The sequence below is a fragment of the Mustela nivalis genome (genome assembly GCF_964662115.1).
Source record: "Mustela nivalis genome assembly, chromosome: 15".
In the NCBI taxonomy this organism is placed as follows: domain Eukaryota; kingdom Metazoa; phylum Chordata; class Mammalia; order Carnivora; family Mustelidae; genus Mustela; species Mustela nivalis.
In genome coordinates, this window is record NC_139034.1 from 76,361,085 (window position 1) to 76,383,239 (window position 22,155).

At 39.3% G+C, this 22,155-nt stretch overlaps 1 long non-coding RNA gene across 1 annotated transcript in view; it reads right to left on the reverse strand.

Annotated features, from left to right (window-relative positions):
* The window catches only part of LOC309848803, a 492,271-nt gene that overhangs the window by 44,265 nt on the left and 425,851 nt on the right, over positions 1 to 22,155 (reverse strand). The gene's annotated exons all lie outside the window — the stretch shown is intronic.

A 22,155-nucleotide genomic window follows, 5' to 3' on the forward strand; every position in this document is an offset into this window, starting at 1 on the left:
TTTATATTCCTGAGCCTTATGTCAATTCTTATTTGAAAAGAACCCGGAAAAATGATGAAATTGGTTCTCACGAAAGCCAAATATCTTCGTATAAGGTTAAAGCAAATGATGCCTTTGGTAAGCATAATCCTGGAGTGGGATTCAGTGACAGAACACAAGAAATATGAAACTCCAGAATGCTGCCTGCTCAACCCATCACAGCCCTTTCAAAGCTACCTGAAGTGACCTGTGTCATTCTCAGTGTTTGCAAGCTGAAGCAGGTCACCCCTGGGAATCAATTCAGTCGATATGTGCACCATTGATGATGAAATTCTACATTAAGACAGCAAGGAGTAATTAAGGAAACTTATACACATAATCAATATCGAGATTATCCCAACTCCTCCAAGAGTCATCAACATGTTTCAGATAAAAACCACATATTTGGTGGTTTTGCTCTGGCAGGTATCCTCACAGAGATCAATTAACATATTTAGGGCCCAACTAGCTAAAAACATGGAGACGGTAATTGCTATATTGGACCCACAGGAGCTGCTGGGGCACATGGGAACTGGGTCAATCTGGAAGCCCTTTGCTGAGCCTTGTTCTGTGGCATTAAAAGGCAGGGCTGCATTGTGACCTGGAGCATGGCCCTGGTAACCAAGCTCCTGTGTGTAGCCAAGCTCCCCACTTTCTGTGTGACCAGGGGCACAACTCTTCATCCTGTTTTCCTCCCCTGTGGAGAGGGGGCCGATGATAAGAGTGCCAGCCTCCTCCAAAGGGGACAATGAGAATGAAGGGAGGTAACAGCCCCAAAACCCTTAGAACTGGGCCTGGAATGTGAAAGCATGAGTCGTCTTTGAAAAACAAACCAAACTTCAACAAGTTTGTCCTTTGAAAGGAGTTTCTCTCTTTGTGTATCTTTTCTGACTAGACAGCCTCTGCCCTGCTCCTGGGGGGCAAAGGGAACTGGGAAAGCCTGGGGGGGGCCTCAAGGCAGAGTTAGGTAGACCCGTGTGCCAGTCGTCAGATGCTGACTGAGCTCCTTTTCACATCTTACAGTAAGGAACCTTCCAGACTGCCATTTCCAGGGGGCACAACAGGGTCAATGCAAGGAATGAGTCTCTGGTGGAAAACAAAGAAGACAGCTGAATCAAATATTAAAAACATCTCTTTGAGGGACACCTTAGGTGGCTGTCTCCTGGGATGGAGCTCCACCTTGGGCTCCTTGCTCAGCAGGGAGCCTACTTCTCCCTGCCTGCTGCTCCCCCTGCTTGCGCTTACTCTCTCCCTCTCTCTCCCCTTCTCTCTCTCTCTGCCAAATAAATAAATAAAAATCTTAAAAACAAAACAAAATAAAACAAAAAAACACATCTCTTTGAAGGCAACAAGGAGCTTTCTAGAAAGTAAGAAATGCTTAAAGGCCTATTAAAAAAATTTTTTTTTGTTAATGGAATATCTTTAAAAATCAAAACAACCAGAAGAGCCATAATGAACAAAATATCAAACTTGTGAACAAAGCCTGGCTGTTGCTGTTTGTTGGACTTGCCACTCTGTGTTACTGTGCAACAGAAACTGTCCCTTCTAATATGGCATAATCCACCCCCACCCCCACCCCCACCCCAGGTTGGGTTTGTGAGGGTAGACACTGGCCTGACGTCAGATGGGGCCACATGGGGCTCTATTATAATCAGGTTTTTTAACTGTTGAAGTTTCGTTCACTTTTTCCCCTTGGTTCACAGTATGAGAGGATATTCTGAAAAGTATATATATTTTGCATAGGTGAGGATATCTTAGAAAGTGCACACATTTTTCCTTCTGCTTCAGGCTGCAATATAGCTCTATAGGGCCCTGCAATCTGGCTGTATGAATGATTGAAAATAAAATCCATAGATTTAGGAGGTTATCCCTGTTCTAAGATAGAGAAACAATACTGTCATGAAAACAAGATTTTCTCTAATTACATATTTGCTATTCTTTGTACTCTTCTCTTCTATAGAAAGTTTTTTAAGTCTTGATCAATTCCCCCATGGACTTGATTTCACCACCCACAGTTTGAAAGACACTGTTCTAGGGTAACTGCTAAGAGTAACCATGGAGAGTCCAATTTCCAAATGGAAAAAAAAAGTTCAGAAAGATAAAATCAACCAATTCAAAAGAAGGTGAGAAAGGAGAAATAAAAAGAGAGAAACTGAATAAAGAAAATACATAGAAATCACAAAAGAAGATAATAGGAATAATTATAAATGTCATTAATGACAAGACATATAAGAAGACTGATTTCTCTAATACATTACTGCCTGACTGGATTAGTCTTGTTTATTTTTTATTTTTTTGATGATTTTATTTAAAATTTATTTATTTGAAAGAAAGAGAATGAGAGAGAGAGCATGAGAAGGAGGAGGGTCAGAGGGAGAAGAGGACTCCCCGCTGAGCAGAGAGCCCGATGTGAGTCTTGATCCTGGGACTCCAGGATCATGACCTGAGCTAAAGGCAGTCGCTTAAGCAACTGAGCCACCCAGGGGCCCCCAGACTGGATTATGTTTAAGTCTAGGTATGTGATGTTTACAATAAGCACATCAAAAACATAAACACACACAGAAAGCTGGAAAATCAAAAAATGAAAGAGAAGTTAGGAAAAACTAATCAAAAGTAAGCAGGTATAACTACATATATATCAGATAAATAAGTTTTAAAGGCAAAAGCAAAGTTAGCCATTTTAAAAGGCCACTTTCTGATGATCAAATGTCCACTTCACCAGGGAAATCAGTTCTATACTGTTATGCACATAATAACATAAATGCAAAATATATAAGCAATAATTGATAGAACGATGAGTGATCCTCATAGTAGGAAATTTAATGTATTTGCTTAGTAATGAACTGATCAAGTAGGATCAAGTACCTGAGGAAATATTTTACATATTTAAAGAACACTATCAACATGCTTGTTCTAATGAACATGAAACTCAAACATAAAGTAGTATGTGTGATTTTCTTGCACCTAAGGGACATTTACAGAAACTGACTCTGTGCCAGGCTATTAATAAATCATAACTATCACTTATCCAATCACATTTTTTCCTGATAAAAAATACAACTATTAGAAATTAATGATAAAATAACTAGAAATTCCAGTTTTTTAGTAATTTAAAAACAGTCTGCTGAATGAAAGCGTAATGGAAATTAGAAAACACTGAATGGAACAATAATGAGATGTATGTACCCTTTAAAGATGCAAATAAAATGATGAAGGAAAATGTATAGCCTCAGATAGTTACATTAGGAAAGAAAGGCCCCAAATTAATAAATCAACATCCAAATTAAAAAAAACAAAACCAAAAAAGCAGCATAAGTCTCAACAAAGTATAAAGAAGAGAATAATCTATGTAAGAGAAATTTTCCCTAAAACAGAAGATAAAGGTATAAGGTAGAGAATCAAGGAATCAAGTATGTGGTTACCAGAAAAGCATAATTCAACAGACAAACCTTTGAAAAGGGAAGTCACACAAAGAGAGGGAGAGGCCATCAATAAAGAATATACTGATTGACATTTTTTTTACAGTGACATAACTGAAGACACAACTCAGATTAACAGGATTGGGAAAAGATCATATGCACAATTTATGCCAATACCATCCCTGGAAAACACAAGTTACCTAAACGCCTCCAAAAAGAAATAGAAAATAAAAGTAGATTCTACGCTCTACCAATCAATCATATTTAATCTGTGGTTAAAAGTTAGTCACTCTTACACACACACACACACACACACGCACGCACATACATTATCAGGTGTGGTCAACTTTATGGGTCATTTTTACCAAACATTCAATAATAAGAAAATCTAATTTTATACAAGATTTTTAAAATGATAGGAAAAAAGAAGCATGCCCCCAACTCATGTTAATAACAAAGTAAGGATAAAATCAGGAAAGGACAGAACCATAAATGAGAAACAAAACAATATCTTTAAGTTATCACTTCTTCTCATATTAATCTATAGCTTTAATGCAATCAAATCAAAATACTAACAAAGTTATTTATGGCACCTGACAAACTAATTCTAAAATGGATTTGGAAATGCAAAACAACAACAAGCAAACAAATAAATAAGCGAAGAATGCCAAAACCAGCACAGGAGAATATGGCAAAGGATTTCCCCAGCCCACATCAGAACTCATTATCAAGCTATAGTAATTAAGACGTGGGACTGATGGAGTATTAGACAGGCAGACTAAAGGAACAAAATAGAAAGGCCAAAAACAATCCATCCTTATCAGAAAGATTCACTCATGACAGAAGGACAGAAGGACAGAGAGACATGGAAGATCAGTAGGAACAGGGAAACCACATGATAAATGGTACTTGGACCTTTGGTTACCTGATGATTAAAAAAAAGGTTTTTTAATTGGATCCCTACCCAGCACCATACATGAAAATCATCAGGGCCAATTAGATGAGACGATTAAATGTGAAGGGCAAAACCATACATTTTTGAAAAGATAATACGTAAGAATATTTTTACTATCTTGGGGGTAGGGTAAGATATATTACATGTCTGTTTAAAAAAAAAAAAGGCTCAAAATCATAAAGGAAAAAGATTGATTAATTTAACTCCTTTAAGATTAAGAACTTTTACTTATCAAGATGATCTAAAGGAAGACAAGAAGATCCAAACTATGAGAATGTATTTGATAAATATATAAGAGATGAAAGATTAGTATCTGGCATATGTAAAAGGCTCTTACAAATCAATAAGAAGAAAAGACAAAACAACCCAATATTAAAAATGGGTAAAAGACATGATTAGACATTTCATAGAAGAGGAAACATATACAGCCCAAAAACATGTGAGAAAAGTTCCATTGCATCAATAATCAAGGAAATGCGATTTAAAACCACAATGTGATACCATTTCATACATATTAGATCAGCAAACACTTTAAATGTGGAATAAGTTATACTTTCATGCAGTGTTACAGTGCTGTTGAGAGTTTAAACTAGTATCATCACTTTAGAAAACTATTTAGCATTATTACCCAGGTGCATGTTGCATACGTAAAGAGCTGGGGTAAAGATCTAAGCCCCAATTTACCTGAGATAATGTCAACCAGCCATGACAACAGGAAGTGTGATAGAATCTACTTATATCAGTAACTCACACCAGTGCCTTGATTTAATGTCTTCCAATATGGCAAGAGTTGTAGCGTGGTGGCTAAGTGAGTGACTTGGAAATCATTACTGCCCAGATTTAAACTTGACTCTGGCTGCTTATTAGCTGTGGGCCTTTGCAAGACCTTAGCCTCTCTGTTTTCAGTTTTATCATCTCTGAATGGGGACCATAAGATTGAACATTTAGTAAATGTTATTATGATTATGAATTCTTTTAAAATTTCACCGGAAATGAGGATAAAAATATAAGGGGGTTGGTTGGGGTGGCCTGGATTGGGACAGAACCCATTAAGAACATTTAGAGTTTCCATATCTTCTGGGCTCACTGCCTCCCCAAGACTACTCTGAAGTTGCTGTCTCCAGTGAAGGCCAAGTTTGGTATCTCTTTATTTCCTACCTAGAATATAGCATGTTCCTAAGAATTCAATGCAAGTCAGAAAAAGCCCCCACAGAATCCATGTGCAGCTTCCAAGCATAAATGAAGACTATGAAACCTCTGCTATTTTAAAAAGCTAATTACTAGTAAAATACTTTCAGATTCACATTTCCTGTGAAATCAAATTCTGCCTTTGAAATAAAGGTCTCTGGCAGAGCTATTCAGCAACACCTTTGTTCCAAGCAGGGGTTCTCGTTCAGTACAGAACACATTGTACCCTACTCAGAGGGTGACTGATTTAGTTTCAAAGAGGAGACAATTAAAGCATATAATTTTTAACACACACTTATAAATATCTATGCCATATCTACTGAAGAGATATGGATGCTGTTGGTGAGTTCTTTCATTTTTGCAAGTTTTATGGTGAATACATGACATAAGCTATGTAAATATACCCAGTTTAGTGCATGGAATTGAAAACAAGAAACAAAAAAATTCAACCACAAACAATCTACCTTCAGATGACAAGTTTTCAGACCTTCATATCATCAAATTTCAGCTTCTTTGGAAGAATATGTTTTATAAATATCATCAATGATCCCATATGTTTAATTTTTTCCAATATGTTTAATTTTGATCTTCTTTCTATAAGTATCCTTTTGGTTCTCAAAAAGCTAGGTTAGTTAGAGAATAAAAAGACTGTAAAGGAAAAAATCATGTGGAGCTTTGTTTCCTAATAAATTCAATATCATTCCTGTGTACATCATGATTCACACCTTGTACCTGACACCGCCAAATAAAAAAGTACTAACAAAGTTGAATAGGTTGGCTTTGAACTCATCATTTTGCTGTTTCATGCGTCAGTTTATCTACACAATTGTGCAAACTTTCAAATTCTTCCAGATCATCTTATGTCAAGAAAGAGAACACGTTCTCTTCTCTTCTTCCCTTCCCAGTAAAAAAGAAAAAAGGGGCTGGGGGCACAGGGAGAAAGAATAGTGCTCACGAGCCCTCCCCATTCCCTCTTCTATGATTTACTCTTTTCATTTTAGAAAAGCAATATGCATGACCTGAGCTTGAAAATGTATACAGAATGAAACAACAGATGTCCATGTACCTACCTCCCAACCTAATAAATAGCACATACTGCACAGGGGAGACCCCTGTGAACACTTCTAGGTCATGTAACTTGCCCTCCTGAATTTGAACCACACCATCCCTCCCCATGCTTCTCTTCACAATTTTATCATGTATGAATCCTCAGACCACAGGAAATATTGTTCTGGATTTTAACTTTATATAAATGATGTCATACAATATCTATTCTCTTGCAACTTAATTTACTCACTCAGCATTACGAGTAAGAATTATCCATATACAGGTACATAGCTTATGGCCATCCTTTTTCACTGCTGTATAACATTCCACTGTGCAAATATACTGTAAGTTATGTCCTAATTAGTAAATACTGTAAATATCCATTTACTATGTTGAATGGACATTATTTTTTTCCAGTTTTCTATGCCAAATCCTCTCCAACCTTTGCTATTGTCTATTTATCTGTTTTGCCATTCTGCTATCCCACTGTGACTTAATTTGCATTTCTCCAATTACTAGTACTAGTATTAAACCTCTTTCTTTTAAGTTCCTGGCCATCTGAGTTTTCTGAAAATTATTCTGCATACCAATTCTTTTTTTTTTTTTTTGGAGGGGGGTGCTTTTTTCTTTTAATTTTTAACACAGTCAAATTTATCAAGCATTTTCTTTATAGTTTAATAAATTTTTTCTTACTCTGAGGTAGTAAGGATATCTTCCTAAATTTTCATCTGTAATAATTTTGCCTTGCAAAGTAGTCCACTGAACATTGATTTTTGTATACAGAGTAAAGCAGGGATCCAATTTCATTTTGTTTTTCCCTGGAGAGTAACGGAGTGCTGCACACTGTTTACTGACTCATGTGTCTTTTCTCCACTGGTCTGCAGTGTCCATTCAGACATCAATTTTCTATGTGTACTGGTTTTCTGATTCTTCCTTCTGGATTCAGTTTCTTTTTATTTGATGGGTATCCCTTAGCAATTCCCTCTAGAAGAACCAGTGAGGAATAATCTTCCTTAGAAATATATGACACTATTTGCTTTTTCTTGCACGACATATAAGTGGATGCACAGCTTAATTGTCCCTTAGCATTCTAAAACTATCTCATTGTCTTCTGTTTCTATGCACTGAGAGATCACATGTGAGAAGTCAACTGCCCATTTGATTCATTCCTTTATATTTAATCTGTCTTACTTCTTATAGTTTTGAAATGTTTCCACTTTATCTTTGAAGTTTTATAATTTTGATATAATGTTTCTAGATGTTGTGCTATCTTGCTTGGGGTTCTATGTGTCTTTTCAAACTTAGCTCTCAAATACTTTTGATAATTCTTTTTAATTATTATTTCTCCACCATACTCTTTACTTCCTGCTTCTGGAACTTCTATTAGCTGTGTATTGAAGCTTATCTTATCCTCCATATTTCTTCATATTTTCTAGCTCTTTTATTTCTCTGGTCTGCATTTTGTGTGGTTTCATCAGGTGTATTTTACAATTCACTAATGTTCTCTTCATCTGCATTCACTCTAATGTTTATCTGTCAATCTTTATTTTAATGACAACATCTTTCATTATTTAAAATGTTTGCATGGTGGGGCACCTGGATGGCACAGTCAGTTAAGCACCTGACTCCTGTTTTCTGCTCAGGTCATGATTTTACAGGCATGAAATAGAGCCCCTTGTTAGGCTCTGAGCTCAGCACAGAATCTGCTTGAGACTCTCTGACCCTCTCCCTTTGCCCCTCACCCCCAAAGTAAATAAATGAATCTTTAAAAAAATAAAAATAAAATAGAATGTTTGCATGCTTCTTTTTTCAAATCTCCATGCTCTTTCCCCCAGAAATGTCCAGTTCTTGAAGTAGGGATACCATTCTTTCTTTTATCCCTTTGAACATTCTGAACATTTATTTCAAAGTCTAAGAGAGTGAATCATGTGGTGGTAAAGTGTTTTTTCCATGCTGTTCAGTCTCCTCAGTGCTATGAACCTTTTCTTCTGAGCCAGTCCTCAGGACCACTGCCTTCCGGGGGAGTCTCTGTGCTGTTCTGCAGAGAACAGGAGCTTCTTTTCCTGCCTAGCATCCATGGTGGATGGAGCAATTCCAGCATCCTTATGAGGCCAATGGGTGGAGTCGTTCAGGACCACGGCAACACAGTCCCTTCTCTGGGGCGTGGCTGCCCACTAGACAGGGAAATTACAGACATGACTCTCACTCCCAGGGGGCTTTGTAGACCCACTTACCAAGGGATGTTTTCTGCCCTGGAAGCTAAATGGATTGATGGCAGCATATTCACGAGGTCAAGACCTTGTATGTTCATAGTCTACCTGCTCCCCCTTGGGAAATTCTCTCACTTCCCTGGGATAAATAGCAATGCTAATGTGTCAACTGCTGTTCACCACTTTAGCTGAGTCTCTCCCCCATCTCCCCCAGTAAGCAGAGAATATCCCTTAGAGTTTGGCCAGGTATTTGGCAAAATGTGTATTTTAGCCACCATTTCCATGTGTGTAAATGGAGGGTGGGTATTTCCCAGTCCAGCTCCTGAAAGCGAACTCTCTTTTCTGCCTTCCTCAGCTCACCCAGTCTCCAGGTTGTCCTTCTGTCTGATGCTCATGCTCCTTTCCTTCTCATGTCCTGGTGTTCTCCTCCTTTTCTGTCCATACCGCACGTCATGGTCTTAAAGCTTTTGATCTTGGTCATCTTACCTGCATAATCTACATGTTCACCCTTGGGAAATACATTCAATTCCTTGGCATAAAGAGTAATACACTAGAGGCACCTGGGTGCGGTTGTTTAAGCATCTGACTCTTGGTTTTGGCTCAGATGGTAATCTTGGAGTTGTGAGGTCAAGCCTTGCATCATGCTCCACGCTCAGCCAGGAGTTTAAGATTCTCTCTCTCCCTCTGCCACTCCCCCTAAAATAAATGAATAAATCTTCAAACACAAAAAAGAGCAACATAATAATGGCCAGAAAATCTGAACCAGGTGTGTCTCCCAAGATCTACCGCATATATTTTCCACCCTCTTCTTGTATATGCACCTGAAAACTTCACAGGTGCTTCAATCCCAACTTGTTAAAAAAACTCATGGTTGGCCTCATGGAAAGCTTCATTTACTCTCACACTTCTTCATCCTCTTGATGTGACACATTCATCTGTCTTCTTAGGCACTGAAGCCCCAAACCTGGGTAATATTGTAAATTTGCCCTTTCTCTCAGCAGCCACATCCAATCAACAATAAACGTCCACATATTCTACCCATCTGACAATCCTTCCATCCAACCTCTCCACTTCATTTCCATGATGTTGGCCTGAGTTCTGGCCCTGAGTCTTTCCCCTCTGGACTGTTCTGACAGTGGCCCAGATGATCTTCCAACCCTCTCTCATCTTCTCTGATTTTTGTAAGTAATTACAGAGAAAAAAATATATCGTGATATTTTCTTATTTCTATTATTGTGGAACAATGAAATCACCAAAAGAACTTGAAAATAATGCATTCATTTCTAGTCTAATATGACTTCTGGATAGCAGCCCAAGATTCAGGCTTCCTCGACTGTATACTAAAAGATAAATGACACTCAGAAAGGAACAAAGAATGAAAACAAAGACTGTCAGGCATCCCATTGCCAGACTATGGGAGGAAATTCCACTTACAAAAATCTACAAAACTGAAATGAACATCAAACTCCATGGACAACGTTGAGTCATATTATGAGTCTTGAAAAAGCACAAGCAGACCTGCAGGGCAACAGAAAGAGGCATTGTTCCTCTTCTATTGCCTTCCTTGGCACTCAAGGATCCAGTCATTACCAGCCAGGACACTGGGCAGGCAGCTGCTTTTGCAGATAATACATGTTGATGACCTGAGTATCATTTACCGCTTCCCAACAGAGCCATGTACCTGCCCCAAGTAGAGTAACACCAAAAACCCTAGAGAGTAAGTATACAGACATATGATGGCCACTAAAAACTGGGCTAGCCCCCTGCTAATCTCTCACTACCTCATCAGAATAGAATTTCACCTCTCTTATTAAACCATACTATTTTACATACTCAAATTTTCTAAGATTCTGATAATGGCAACGTTTCCTGAACAGTTATTGTCTACAGAATCAAGTCTCAACTATCTACTATAGCATCCAAGATCTATTTTGTAGATTCAATTTACATTTATAAACTTGTCTCTCATTTTATGTCCAAACATTGGGAACTCCAGCCATAGAGCATTATTATATATTTCTAAAGCATTTTCTGTTCTCTTATCTTCTTGTCTAGGTGTCCCTTATTCTTTCTGCCTAGAAGAAACTCTTCCTTCCTTCTTTTTTTTTTTTTTTTTTAGGGTTTATTTATTTATTTGAGAGAGAGAGCAGGGGGAGGGGCAGAGGAAGAGAGAGAAAGAATCCTCAGGCAGACTCTCTACTGAGCATGGAGCTTGACTCCACACAGGGCTCCCTTCCAGGACACTGAGATCATGACCTATGTTGAAATCAAGAGCCAGCCCTTCAACCAACTGAGGCAACCAGGTGCCCAGACCCTCTTCTTTTATAAGCCCACTGAAATTTTCCCCATTATTAAAAACCCATTTTCAAGGTCCAAATCCTTCACACAGTCTTAAAAATTCTTAAATTGGAATTACTCTTCTCTTCTCCTGTGCTCCCATAACATTTTCTTTGACCTTAATACTTTTCACCGTCTGCTTTATAGTTCTAGCTACAGCTTTCCTTCTCCATTAGACCGTGAGTATTTTTTTTATTAGTCAATACATACCACAGTGCCTTCTGTATCAAAGACATGCAACAAACATGTGTTGAATTCATCAAAGACAAGATGAAAAGGAACCACAGAGAGCTTCTTACTCATCTTGATTTTTACCGCTCGATTTTATATTTATCTTGAAAACAATAGCTGGATTTTGTCACTAAGCCAAGTGGCAGGCTGAAAAAGAACTCAATTATGAATTTCCTTTGCAGTTTGAAGAGGAAACCCATAGGCGACACCTTCCCTGACAAAGGAAAAAGGAACTAAAGGCCACAAGAGGGTCAGGGAGGGGAGATCATGGAACAAAAGGAAGTGTCATACCCTACTCTCCACAAGATGGTCCAGTTGCTGGCCCCTCCTGTTGCATAAAAGCAGTGAAATATGTCATGGAAGGTCAGTAGATGCAACAATGGTAGAAAAAGCAGGAATGATACAATTATAAATAACCAAGGTGCTCAATGAATCCATCTCAATTCTCTCCTCTCTTCTTTGGTTGAAAGATTCAACCAAATGATAGAAAATTGATATCAATTTTAAAGTCAGTAATGTATCTATTGCACAGTAATGAATCAACCACGAGAACACCTTTCACAGTCATTTCCAAGCTAGGCAGACACTCTTCTTGTGAAGCTACTGTTCATTTACACGGTCATCCCAGAGCTAAGATTCCACAGAGAACTCCTCCCCTTGCACTGGTCACAAGAATACTGCTTCCATCATGGTTCTGAAAGGCATAAAAGTTGTGTTTTGCATTCCTCTTCCCCCCAAATTCAAGAGCAAAATTGTTCTTGCTTTTCAGCCATTTATTTAACAAATATTAGTTGAGTTTTTGTTATGCTCCAAACACTGTGCGAAGAGCTAGCAGCAAAATAATGAGAAAAAGCAGGCATGGCCCCTGACCTCTTGGAGTTGACTTTCCCTTAGGAGAGACAGATACCAAGAAAATAATTTCCTGGATAAACAGAAATGTAACTGCTATGAAAGAAGGTCTTGTGGAAAGTACATGAGACTCTATACGACAAAGGAATTTGAGTTAGTCTGGAGAAATAGAAAGCTTTCCCAGAAAAGACACATCCCCTGACATTTGAAAGTTGAGTCAGAGTTAAATGAGCAGGTTGCAGGGAAGATGAGAAAAGGGATGTTTCAGGCAGAGGGAAGTAGTGCATAGGAAGGCTTTGCTGCCTGAAAAAGATGTTTATCAACACCAAGGAAAAAACACCTTTACAAGCCAATCCTTTGACTACAGCACCCTCTCCTCTCTCTATCTGCAATATATTTGGTGGCCAAGTTCCTGGGCTTCTTCATACTACTCTATTTAATAAAAGTTAATTATTTAGCAATTTGGAAACCTTAAAATTACAGACAGTTTTTAGAAGTGGGATGTTGGTGGGAATGCAGCTTGGTGCAGCCACTTCAGAAAACAGTGTAGAGATTCCTTAAAAATTAAATATAGAGCTACCCTATGACCCTGCCATTGCACTACTGGGTATTTACCCCAAAGATACAGATGTAGTGAAAAGAAGGGCCATCTGTACCCCAATTTTCATAGCAGCAATGGCCACAGTCACCAAACAGTGGAAAGAACCAAGATGCCCTTCAACGGAAAAATGGATAAAGAAGATATGGTCCATATACACTATGGAGTATTATGCCTCCATCAAAAAGGATGAATACCCAACTTTTCTATCAACATAAACGGGACTGGAGGAGATTATGCTGAGTCAAGCAGAGAAAGTCAATTATCATATGGTTTCACTTACTTGTGGAGCATAAGGGATTACACGGAGGACATGGGGAGATGGAGAGGAGAAGTGAGTTGGGGGAAACTGGACGGGGAGACAAACCATGAGAGACTGTGGACTCTGAGAAACAAACTGACCGTTATGGAGGGAAAGGGAGTAGGAGGTTGGGCGAGCCAGGTGGTGGGTATTATGGAGGCACGTATTGCATGGAGCACTGGGTGTGGTGCATAAACAATGAATTCTGGAACACTGAAAAGAAATTAAAATAAATAAATAAAAGTTTTTTTAAAAAGTGGGGTGATAGGGGCACGTGGATGGCTCAGTTGGTTAAGCACTAGCCTTCGGCTCAGGCCGTGATCCTATGGTCCTGGCATCAAGGCCTGCTTAGGGCTCCCTGCTCAGTGACGGAATCTGCTTCTCTCTCTCCCTTTGTGCTCTTTCTCACTCTCTCTCAAGTAAATAAACAAAATCTTAAAAAAATAATAATAAGAAGAAGGTGAGTGAAAATGCAAGTCATAATATGAAAGAGAGAGAGAGAAAAGAGAGAGAGAAAGATGTGAACACCTGAGTGTGTCCTGAATTTTTAAAATTCAGTTTCTGTTCTTGTAACTCCTCCTTCCTCTCTTCTTCCCCGAACTCCGATGCCTCGTCATAGGGTCAAAATCTTCCCTTCCTTTATTTTATACTCTTCCCTTCAAATGAAGGGCAGCCACACGGAAACTAACTCAGGAATGGTTTCATGGCTCATTTTTCTGGGCAGTCTGTCACTGGACTTACCAACTCAGCGAATGAGCTATTCTGATACATTTTGCTTGAGGATCCAAAGATGGAAAACAACACTGTAAAAACATATATATATCAGATAACAAGTAGTTGGTGGGTTTTGCACATTTCTTAATGTTTCCAGTATGTTTTGCTGATTCAGAATGACTTTTGAAACCACTAATTAATTCAATGTTTTTACCTGCCGGCCAGCATGTTCTGATTTCTGCCCTGGCACGGGCAATCCATTAATCTCCCCGCCATGATCCTGACATGCAGGATTGGCATAACACGTATTAATTCACCTTTCACTTAAAATGGTTTTCTTCTTCGTTTCCCTGCATCCAACATCTTGGGCTAACCATATTTCTGTTTTTAGCATAATGTAAAATGGGGTCAAACCTCTACTTCTTGAGCTGGGTTTAATAAATAAAACTAATAGCTGAGATTGATTACCCATTTAGACAACAAACTACAAAACCAAAGATGGATTGTGTAATTTGCAGCTCTATGACATGTATTAAATTTCCATACGTAAGATAAATAATTCATGCAAATAACCAAGAGAAGACACCCAAGAATGAAGTTGTGGGGTTATCCTTTTACAGCAGATGAAATAAATGACAAATTTCATTAACTCCTGCCTTAAGATGTCCTATAAATACATTTTAACAAGCCGCCGCTTAACTGGAACTGGTGTACAGACCCAGGAAACTGTTACCTATCCTTACGTAGAGGTTTCCTTCATCTCTAAAGCCCCTCAGGAAGTAATTGCAGTGAGTTTAGTTTTTTTACACTAACCGTGATCTGTCACCTTGTGATTTCAGGAATTAAAGTCCCTCAGATAACCAGACAAGGGGAAATAATAACAAACACAGAGGACAACAGCTACAAATTCTTCTTCTTTGGTACCAGGAGAGCAGAACCCAGTGAACAAATTATGGAGTAAGCATTGAACTTTGTTTATACCTTCCTAGGCTTAAATTAGTAAGCATAGTCACTTAACGCTCCAGCTTGCATAGCTTGCAAGATAGGGACGAAAAGTCCACTCCATAGGGTGGTTTCATGGTTCAGTTAGATTTCAGGAAACCAGGACAATCCTGAGAGCCTCCCAGGGAGATATAAATATGTAAGGGATGATGATGAGATGGTTTTTCAGGGCCTCTGGTAAAGAACTGTGCCCATTGGCCCTGCCACGGGGACATTCCAGCTGGGAATCAGAGAGTGGTTAGGCCACTAACCCATCAAGAACAGTCTCTGTGACCAGACAGTGTGGATCTCTGGGCCCCAGGGGTGAAAAGATGAGTCCGGCCAGGACTGCAGCTGCTCAGAGTGCTTGAGAGTCGTGGCTGAGTGCTGGGAATGGGACTCTTTTATGGTTGGTGAAGTCCTTCTTGAGTGTCTGTCTACAAGGCAAGAGACTAGGTTTTTCTGGAATACTCTAAAAATGAAGAGAGTCTCTACCTTTCAAGAGTTTACAAAAGTTGTTTGTAACAGACTTGTAAGCAATGAACTTGAGTTTTTTAATCTTTAGAAGAATCTTTATTATTATTATTCTCATTTTATAGATTAGAAAACCAAAGCCAAGAGAAGAGAGTTGAGTGATTTGCCCAATGCAACAAAGATAGAGAGGGACAATTAAACTCAACCTCTAGCTTTTATTCCACTCGCTATCCTAGTTCTCTTTTTTTTTTTCAAAGATTTTATTTATTTATTTGACACAGAGAGAGAGAGAGAGAGAGAGCGCAAACACACAAGCAGGGAGAGTGGCAGGGAGAGAGAGAGAGGGAGAAGCAGGCTTCCTGGTAAGCAGGGAGCCCGAAAGTGGGGCTTGATCTCAAGACCCTGAGATCATGACCTGAGCCTAAGGCAGATGCTTAATTGACTGAACCATCCAGGTGCCATCTATATCCTATTTCTTTACGGAAAAGCAGAAAGTTTTCTCCTAGTTGCTAAACTTGTAAACTTTATTCTTCTCATAGGGGTTAAGAGTTAATTAATCTTTATCAGAGATGATGGAATGAATTTTAGGAATTCCCGGGTTCTGGTTTAAAAGTGCCATGATATTGATGGTGCTGGGTATAAATTCTCCCCAGTACCTGCATGTACTTTGGATTGAGCAACCTGAGATTACTAGGTCTCTATGGGCATTGTACTGAGTTACAATAACCAAGAAGTCCCTCACTACATACGATATCAGACCAGAACATTTGCAGACTTTGAAAATGTTCTAGAAAGATTAGAGAAAAGTGAAGATTTAGATGAAAGCAAAGGTTTTGCACTGTCTGTCTAAGAGAGGCGTGTGTGGGAGGGATGGATGTCTCTGAGGCTTCTCCGGCAGGTTCTGCAGCCCCAAATATCCCAGGGACTGCTCTCGAGGCCTAGAGACTGAGTCACCCTGTTGTCAGCGCCAGCCCGGCCATCAAATTTGGCACCAGCACCACCAATGCCAAGCCAACTTTTCTTAAGGCTTTTAAAATCTTTTTTTGCCTATGACTGTTGGTGTTTTCAGGCTGCTGACTTTTCCGGAAGCCAGTCTGGGGCACATGAGGCAGAAAGAAAACCCAAAGAACTCACCACTGGTTCATTCCTTGGGTCTCGAGGCTGCTGGCACGTTTGCCTTCTCTCCACCTTCCAGAGTCTTCTTAAGTTTGATATATCCTATCCAGCGTTTTTGGTGTACTTGTGGGAGAAACAGAAAAAGTATTCCATTCTATCTTTCCAGGGGTCAGAGTCCCCTTAACTTGCCTGTTTGTGTGTGAGTGTGTCTGTGAGTGTGTGTGTGTGTGTGTGCTTGTCTGTGAGTGTGTGTGTGTGTGTGTTTGTGTGTGTATGTGTTAAAATATATATAGTCTAACACTTGCCAAATTAATCACTTCTACATGACAATTCAAGGGCATTAATGATATTCATAACGTCATACAGTCATTGTCAATATCCATCTCCCAAATGTTTTCATACCCCAAACAGAATCCCTGTACCTATTAAACAATGACTCCCCAGCTCCTCCTACCAGCCCCTGGTAACCTCTGGTCTACTTTCTATGTCTATGAATTCGCCAATCCTACATACTTCATATAAATAGAATGACAACATATTTCTGTCCTTCCGTACCTGGCTTCTTTCACTGAACACAGTGTTTTGAAGGTTCATCCAGATTGTAGTATACATCAGAATTCCATTCCTCTTCATGGTGGAGTAATAGTCCACTGTATGGTTAGACCAACTCTGTTGTTTGTTGAAGGACACTTGGGTTGTCTCCTCACTTGCCTTTTTCTCAAGGGAGGGCTGAGGGTGGAGGGCAAGGTCAGAGTGGAAGTATGTGAAAATCTCACTTTGGTTTAAGTATCTTACTCCCGTCTCTCAGTTCTCTTAGAGACAGTGGAACACAGGGAGGGCCGACTCTTGGTCCCAGCATCCTGCAACACTCCGCAGCTAGCTTTTCCTCTGGGAAGCCTGTGAATTTATGGGGTTGGCAGAGCGGCGTTCACTCAGTTTAATAACCTTCCAATATGGATTTATTCACCATGTAATCTGACACTTTTTAAACACCGGGAAGGAAAAGAGAAAAAAAGAAAGGAATATTGTTAGTCTGGGCACATCCCTGCTGCTCCAGGTCTCATCAGTCCCTGTCAGAGCTCAGCCCTACTCAGACTGCCCACTGCTGTCACGGAGCCCCGGAGAGCCAGCCAACTCAGCCCACAGGGAAAACAGAAACAGGACAGCCCAGTGTGAATGTGAATGTTCGTGTTTAAGGAAACAAGATGCTTCTACAGAAATTCACATTTTGTCAGAAGACAGTTAAGGTACTAAATGGTATAATTAAGAGTACCAAATAAAAAATGTTGAAAGACATTGATCTTGAGGGGCGCCTGGGTGGCTCAGTCAGTTAAAGGTCACGCTCTTGGTTTCGCATCAGGTTATGGCAGGCATCATGGGTTGTGAGACAGAGCCCTGCATCAGGCTCAACACTCAGAGGGGATCTACTTGAAGATTCTCTCCATCTGCCCCTCCCCTCACTCACACATGGTCTCGCTTTCTCTCGCTCTCTCAAATAAATAAAATAAATCTTTTAAAAAAGTTTTTTTTTTAAAGACTGTAGAACCTGAGAAATTGAGAGAAGTGTGACATACTGGTAGGAACCTTGACATACAAGGGTAAGCATACATGTCTATCCTAACTATACTCCATGTTCCAAGAGGTTGTGTTGATGTTGGTATATCTTCCTGGGGTGACCGCCTACTCAAAACTGAACATCGAACAGATGCTACCTGAGTTTTTGCACTTATCCCTACTTAAGCACATCATCCCAGTTACACCCCAAAGTTTAAAATTTGCAGTCTCACTGCCATCAAAGGTTAAATTTTATGGTTCTTATTCAAGATATTAAATATTTGAGGGTAGAAAGGAAACTGCTTTGTTTTCTTTCCCAAACAACCTATCCTATTGTGATGGACTCTGTGATTTTACACTTTGGCTCTGGTTTCATCCTGCTAATTAGGTTCATGGGAAACATCATAAATAGCATTCTGAGAGATTTGAAGATCAGGAGAAGTCAAATCCTCATTTATACCGACATCGGAAGACTGAATTGTTGGGCCCTTGGTCCCGTTCCAAACATATGTATGTTGGATAAAATACATCAGATATAATTACATCGATGTCAAAATTGGAAGATGGAATAGGAAATCACTGGATACAGAAACAGAGAAGAGATTCAAGCCTAGAGAGGAAAGGAGGAATAGAGGCTTAGGCTGTCCACCAGGCAAACTGATACAAGTTCAGGTCCTGGGGAACAGAGGAAGATTGGGGTGTTAGCATTCACATGGCTCCCATAGTTTCCACCTCAGCCAAGGACCTAAAGGAACTGCTGAATTCATGAATTAGGGACCACAAGATAACCAAAAATATACTAAATATAAATCCTTCCCCTTAAGAAGAATTGGGCAGTAAACTTAAGTCTCAGTTGAAAAGTCCTGGGGAAAAGGCCAGAAAATTCAGATTCTTTAAAACAATGATACACTTGACCATTGCCTAAGTCATGTTTTCTTTTAATACTGGTATTAACTGAGACAATGCAGATAAAGTCAAGTTGCTAATTCTGTTTTTTATGTACATTAAATTAATCAGAAGCATCATCCACACTGTCTGTCCTAATGAATATCCCAGTTGTAATTCTCGAAATGTGATCATCAAAACTGCACACAGATTTCTTAACAAACTGAAGAAGTGAATTCCCCCAAAAGAACATTTAGAAGAGAAGCAAGTAGGGCTTCTGCCGAATTGGTCTATTATTAATCAAACTGCTCGGCTTCATCAATAAAATGATTAAGAGCAAGTTAGCACTGTTTACAGAATTCATGGATCAAAGCCTTTGATTTTATGGTCGGGGACATGGTGTGGGGTAACATAACGGCAACCCTTCTGTAAATCTCAAGCTGTTAGGATTCTTTGGAGTCACAGAATCATGGCCCATCCATGACAGATGATTCAGCAATGACCATGACTCAGATTCTGCTCAGTGGGAACAACACAGAGCTAAGGAAACAGGTTTGCTCTCTCAACTACCATTCTTCACCTACAGACACTTTTGTGGTTTTTTGTTTTGTTTTGTTTTTAAAGATTTTATTTATTTATTTGACAGACCGAGATCACAAGCAGGCAGAGAAGCAGGCAGAGAGAGAGGAGGAAGCAGGCTCCCCGCTGAGCAGGGAGCCCGATTCGGTGTTTGATCCCAGGACCCTGGGATCATGACCGGAGCTGAAGGCAGAGGCTTTAACGCACTGAACCACCCAGGCGCCCCCTCAGACACTTTTGTAATGTACGTGAACTACATAAAGCTTTTCTTATGGAAACTGCTCTCTCTGTTCCCCACTTTAAATGGACAGTTTGAGTTTTATTCTCCAATCTTAACTGTAATAATAGTAGTGATCAGGTATATTATTGACTGTAACCTAGGACTTGGGCCATGCGATTTATATACATTACTCAATCATTGACTGCAAATGAGGAAACGGAGACTGAGTAACCTTCCCAAGGTCATTTGGAGAAGGTGAGAGAAGCATTGGGCTCAGGTATGTTTGACTCTGATAATGGATATTATCAGGGATACGCTTTTATCTAGTGTAACAACTGCCTCTAACAGCAAACGTCAATATTGGGAAGAGAGAAGTCCATTGGCAATATTTAATTATAAGAAGATGTAGCCTACATTTATGATACAAATAAATATTCAGCAGAGATGTTATCATTCTGCAAATGATAGAAAAAAACTATTTCTTGATTGCATACATCTACTTATCTGGTATATAGTTGGATACTTCACATACTATATACCATTTAATCCTCATACAGTCACTAAAAAATACCAATTCTTATTCTCATTTTACAGTTGAAGGGATTCAGACTTAGGATGGCTAAGTCTCTCACAAATTCACAGAGAAAGTAGCTGACTTCTAGTGCAGGTGCTGGATGCTACACCATGCTGTTAGTGTGACTTTATAAATGCATCATTAAGATTGCGTTCATACCAAATATTTGTGTACAAAACATATTTGTAACATATTCTTTCATCAACAGGCATAGTCGCTATTTTGTATTAAGGACTGGAATAAAAATAATCAAACCGTCTCCAAAAAAGTAAAATCTTTGAAGGATCCATCAACAGATTATAGACTGTTAATAGCTGGAACATTAGGGTTTATGGAGCACAACCCGCTTAATCTTCATGGTAAGGAAACAGGTCTCCAGAGAAGTCCTGGTTTATGCAACCTCTAATTAGTGGTGAGACTATGATCAAGTCTCTAAAATGGCAGCTAGAATTCAATTTGTGCAAAAACCGCGCCAATTGGGAAGACAAAATAAATAAAACAAATAGCACTCTGTGTACGTACTGTTAGCTAGATTATTACCATCACGGGTACCAACATGACTACATTAAAATGACCCTAATGGCCCACTAAACTGGCCAACCTTATACCCACACACATGTGGTCTTTGTGCTCATTGGACAACAATGATATTCTCTACTTGCTGAATTGATTTCTCAGATCGCAATCTGAGACTGTGATTACACCTATTATGTAAGTTCTTCTCTGGTTTCGTATGAACCATGTTCGTATGAACATAATTAAATGTTATGTTCGTATGAACATAATTAAAATGTCTCATAAATTAAAAAAAATACACCAAGAAACTTTGGACTTCACAATACAGACGTTATTCAGAAAGTGACTATAAAACCTGGAGTAGGGTGATAAGAGCATCCAGTTTGCCTGTGGCGAACCCAGCCTGTGCTTGGTGACGTAGCTTTACTATCAATAACATCTCATTTTACTCTCGAAAGTGGCCAACCTTGAATGATGAATTATCTGGTTTAAGCACCTCATTTCCAAATTGGTTAAAAATGTAAATATAAAGCTATTTTAGAGATGATGCAAATTTACAAACGTGATGTAGGCTCCAATCCAGAAACCCAAAGTGCTCTTAGTGGCAGATAGAACAATGAAGAATTCCTTGTGCTCACAGAGAAAATCCAACTGTTTTCTGGATAAGCTAGGTGCTGTCTTTCAGAGAAACTAGATGATTCATATGAATTTTTAGTTTCTCCAGAGAACAAGAACATTACCTACATAACAACAAAAATGGTAAGTTGAATCAAACACCTCCTTCTACGTGAATGGCTGCAGGAAACTCGCAAACCCTCCTAGATGATCCACTCTTGGAGGAGTATATGCCTGAGTCTGTGAGATAAGATGCATCCTAGGCCTCACAATGCATGACTTGTCTATTCTCTGGAACTCCTGTATTGCATTTTATTATTAACACAAACAAAAACATGCACGAGAGACAATATTTCCATCATTACAGAAAGGGTGTTATGTCCTCCGAGGAATATAGCAGGACCCTCTAACTAGCCATCAGGCAACAGCTCCAAAAGTTATCGCCATAGTCATAGTTAGGTTCTGAACAATGCTCGGCTATAACATATAATAATGTGACAAACTGACAGCAGGATGCTGTCCACTTCCAATGGAAACCTAACAGAGGTTTAAAGACATATCCTAATGGAATAACCTTGTCCCTGTCAGGAATATTCCATTTGTAAGCAATAGAAACCCACTGGCATTAGCTTCAAGTAAAGAGAAATTTAGCATAAGGTTGAAGTGGGAGAAGCATGTTGAACATCAGCGGGGGCAAATGCATTTGGATCTTCTCATAAGTTGGAAAGCTCTACAGGCATTAAGCTACCACCTCTGGGACAAAGTGGCCATTAC